This window comes from Humulus lupulus, chromosome 3 (assembly GCF_963169125.1).
Source record: "Humulus lupulus chromosome 3, drHumLupu1.1, whole genome shotgun sequence".
NCBI lineage: Eukaryota > Viridiplantae > Streptophyta > Magnoliopsida > Rosales > Cannabaceae > Humulus > Humulus lupulus.
In genome coordinates, this window is record NC_084795.1 from 239,036,962 (window position 1) to 239,042,214 (window position 5,253).

Here is a 5,253-nt window from a genome sequence, read left to right on the forward strand (position 1 = left end):
TTCTTATCAACAAATAAATACCTGCACTAAAAAAAAAAATCCTCGAGTAAGCAGATATATTATTTCACAACTATATCTTATCAACAAATATATCATTGCACTCAAAAAATCCAAGAGCAAGCAGATATATTATTTCACAATATAATTCGAGACCAACTCTCGATAATTTCCAACAATTTGGGCATAACACACCCTCCAACATAAATGCTAATCTGTAAGAGAGAACTGAGTCTCAACACTAAGATCTAGCCAATAAATATCCCCATCAAGGGTAACTATCATGTTACCTAGGGCATCACTACTTATCCGAGAGTGTAATCGAATTTACAAGGTTTTACAGAGACTTCTATGTTAATCAGCGGTGCTGGTGAGAAGTTGCCCCTAGGGTGTTCAGCCTCACTCAAACTTGGCAACCCCTAGTTTCTCTAGGCACTCTCAATGAATGGCCAATATTCACGGCTACTATCCGGGAATAACTTATCAGAGCACTTGCTCGGGTTCTAACCGTTCACTGATTAAGTAAGCATTATGGCCCCTAGTTCCCAATCATTTTGGCATCCCTAGGTTTAACCAGCGATCCTTAACTCTTGGCCACTCGTCATGGTAATGAGACAGACATAATAAAATCAAGTGTGACGGGGATCAGCCGTCTAGGATATGATGGATATCTATCGTTCATAATTTCTAAATCAGCACTTACTAGACTAACATCTCTAAGCAAATTTCTACGACAGTGTATATATGTGCATGTGTCCCTATACTTACACACAATACAATAATTGTTTCATGTTGCAGCCACACAATATAAGTTCACTTACTTGGAGTCCTTAGCACTCAGTAGGATTTCACCCTCCAACGTTTAGTCCAGTTACGCTAGCCAATAATGTAGTTATCCATACAGTATATTCGAATTAATTATGGCACTCATAATTCATTATTATTATTTTGGACAGTTTGGTCATTTTCAAAATCATTAGTAAGGATTTAAAGATCCTTATTTGGTTTTAAACCCATTAAGGAAATTCATACAAAAATATTTGAGACTAAACCCTAAGTCTCGGGGAGACCTATCCTATGGTCTCGATACCTAGGCTCGGGTATCGCAATAGTATTTTCCCACAATCCGCTAAATATCTTATTCTTTAAAGGTATCGCTATTAACCCGTACTTTCAACAAGTCGATTAAAATATATAGAAGATTTCAGCCGGTATTAGATCCAGTAAATACTAATTAAATTCCGTAATTATTTTTCAAGAAAATAATCTCTTAATTTTCCTTTTATTTTTCTAAATGTTTTAATCTCTAAAAATCGTTTTAAGAAAATGGCCTAATTTGTCTAGATTAGGAAAATCGTTAAAAATTTCCCATCTTGACTAGTTAATTTTCTAAAATCAATTAATCAAGTTTAATTACTAGAAAAATAATTAACTTAATCATTTTCTCAAAATATAGGGTTTTAAACCTTTTTTTAATTTATCAATTATTAATAAATTAAATCATTTATTTTTAAAAAGAATAAAAATTCTATAATAAAAATAATTCACACTAAACTCAAAGTGGTAATTTTAGTGAAATTATATTTTTAAGACTTACAAGGTTTATATCTTGCAATAAGCAAAATTTAACTTTTTACCTTAAGTTCCAAAATCTCATTTTTTTACTAAGTGTGAAAACTTTACTTTTCACATTTTTAACTACATACTTTGTTAGTTCATAACTTTAAATTTACTTACACAATTGTTACCAAAATTTCCCAATTCCACTTTTGGTATGCCATTTAGGTCTTTGTAAAATCTTAGGTCAAAATGAGCATTTTTGGTTGGTGAAATCATTTTCCAACAATGAGGTAAAAATGACCTTATTTTCAAGTCCTTATTTTGTCCAAACTTTGACAGTTAGTAACTTTCAAACCGTTCAGTATTTTCTTACCAAATTTCACAGTGGAATATTAGATTATGCCAAGAATATGTCCGCCAAAGTTTAGAAAAAACTGAGTTCATTTTCCTTATACAGTGGTTGTCCAAACTTGGTTCCGAAAATAAGATTACGAGAAAATAGTTTTTTTTACCTAAACTTTGAAATAGCATAACTCACTCATTTTTTAACATTTTTGAGTGTTTCAAAGGCTAAATTTTATGTACTCAATCTCAACCACATCACAGCACAATTAAATTTTACAAAATCAATATACCGTGGATGCTTGACCCCTTGGAAGTCACAGCTCAAAACATGTATTTTGTTTTATGGTTTCCTTCAAAGCCCTTGGGGGTTTTGATCCCTATTTTTAAAAATCAACACACAAGCATCATCAAAAATTATAAAAAAACTAAGATAACCTTATTACATCACCAATAAGAAACTTTAAGCATTAACTATATAAAATAATGCTTAAAAGTAAAAACCCTACCACAAAAATCTTAAAAAGTAAACTTTTTACCTCTTGTTGTTCTTGCTTAAGGTTTGTATCTTCCTATTAGCTTTGGCTCCTTCAAAACCTTTCAAGAACTCTAACCAACTTCCTCCAACAACATAGATAATTAGCTAATGAAAAATCTATGGTTTAAACTTTACAAAAGTCTAGTTTATGGAAACTTTACCTTAGGAAAAACCCTTCCTAGACAAAGGCTTAAATGCTTCCAAGCTTCCTTAGTGTTCTTGAGGTTGAAGGTGGAGAGAAAACTTGAGAGAGTTTTCAAAAAGATGATAGTGAATGAGAGAAAGAGAGTTAGAAGAGTTTATACAACTCTAATTATCCTAAAAAACACTCAAGTGTTTTACCCACTTGCCTTTATCCCTAACATTAAAATAAATAGAATTAAATTGAAATAAAAATTGGTCCACCCAATTAACTATATCACATGTTCGGCTACCCATTTTATTATATATGTAATCATATTTTTTTTATAAAGGAGAAAAATCCAAATTGACTTTCTATACCTTTTTCACTCTTTTTAAGTTTTAAAACAAAAATTTAACACATAATAATTAAATTAACGTCTCTCACATTTAATTTAATTAATCACACAATAAAATTTTACCTAAGGTCCATTTATGGAATAAAATTCCCTATTTCGGTAAAATTAAGCATTTAACACAAAATGCCCTAAAATTTCCATTTTCTCTTAGGTTTATTATTTTTTACCGAACTTTAATTTTCACGAATGTATTTTATGCCCAAAATATATTTGCCATAGCTTTTCATTTTATTTTCCGAGATTTTTACCCGATCAGGGTTTTTGTGTCAGTCCAAGACCGAAAGTTTTATCTTTACTTTTAAATCACAAAATTCTTATTTTGGCTAGCAATAACTCATGGTAAAATTTCCAAAAAAATATAATATTATTTAAAATAATATTCTTAACTCGGGGAAAAATCTCGACACGAGTCGTTTAAAGGTACCCAAAAACGCAGGACGTTATAGGTCAGCCCTCCAGGCACCGCGACCCTCTAAACCCAAGTCGCGACCAGCCTCTCTGTGGACCTACTGGGGTTTGCCTTTGACTTCTTCTAGCGTCGCGTCTCTATTGACCAAGTCGCGACTCTAATTCTTTTATGCATCCCTTCAGCCTCTGACTTTACTGAAGTTGCGGCCCTTAAGCCCATCCCGTGACTTTAATTCTTTTTTTTTTCTAGATTTTAACCTTTTGATATCCCTCCTTGATCAGAACTTCTTATTATTAATCCTTAGCACCAATTTGAGTCAAACAACCACGAAAACCTCAATTTTCCACCATTTCCTCTTTTTTTAGCATTTAACTCACGATCCAACACACCGATCTATAATAAAGACAAACAAAAGCGTTAGCTTGCACAAAACAAACATAAAGACTCAAGATGACTGCAAAAACACATTATAAAAAGACACTAAAATGGAGTTATCAAACTCCCCCAAAACTTACTATTTTCTCGGCCTCGAGTAAAGAAACAATAATAAGTTGACTCAACTAAGAACATCAACAATAAACACACTTCAATCAAGCCAACAACAATAGCTCATGCCTCAAGCTATGGTGACTAACATACTTATATACTCTTTAGTAAAATCAACTTATAATCTAGAATTTCAGTCAAAACATTCTTCCAATTCACTTAAGTCCAAACAAAAATAAAAGCTCTCAAAATAATGATTAAGAAATAAAATGTATTTGAATCAATTCATGCTCACCATTTTTTTTCATTACAACCAATTAATATCATTGTCCCACAAGCTTGTTATACTTACTAATCTCCACTAATGTAGAAAACACATGCTCAAAAATCAATAGGACTTTCATAGCTTATAATTGACGGACTTAGGTTAAGGTAGATGAAAATGTCATTTAGGCTCAAAATATACAATATGCACTCAACCAAACAATTCAACCTTTATCCACTCAAATACAAAAACAATTCGATCCCAAATTTCCCAATATTTCTTATTTTGAGAGAAAATTCATACACATGTTCTTTTTTTTTCCTTTTTTTTCAAATGATACCACACTCCCCCAAACTTATTTCTTTGTATTTTCAATTAGAGTGCAGTTCATATTCAATATACTTTTTCTTTCTTTCTCTCTCAATTTTTCTTCAATAAATGACACAAACTTCCACAAATAATGTAACGCCCTGGATAGCCAAGACCGCTACACTGTGTACTTATAAAGGTGCAAGACTTGCTAATCAAGTCATTAGTTTAAAAACGTGTCACTAAATACATATGAGCTAGGATTAAAAAGGTTTTGAGCTCAAAAGCTTCATTTTATATAATTAAGCAGTTATATACATGGGATCCCAAAAGAAATAGAGTTTAAAAGTTGGATTACAGACTCCCAAAAATACAGACATCTGTCAGCCATACTAAGGCAAAATGAACATTTTCTGGGTCTCGCGTCCCTGCTTAAACCTCAACCATGGAGGCCATGTACATTTCGCTCCCAGATCTCTCCAAATCAAGGCTGATCAAGCTTGCCCTTGCCTTTACCTGCACCACGTAGCACCCGTGAGCCAAGGACCAGCAAGAAAACATGATATGCAACACAATCGATAACATCAGACAGTAAATTCACCAAGCATGAACTCTCATCAAATAATCCACATTAACCATTCAACATATATTCAGAATCAAGGTTAAAATCAATCACTTATAAAATTCATATCACATAATAATCAGGGCCGACAACTTAGGCTGCACCCTCTGTTTATCCCACTGACTCCGGCCCACTTAAACCGAGCTCAGTGCATATTAAGCTGTCCTCGGCTACCATTGGCCAAGT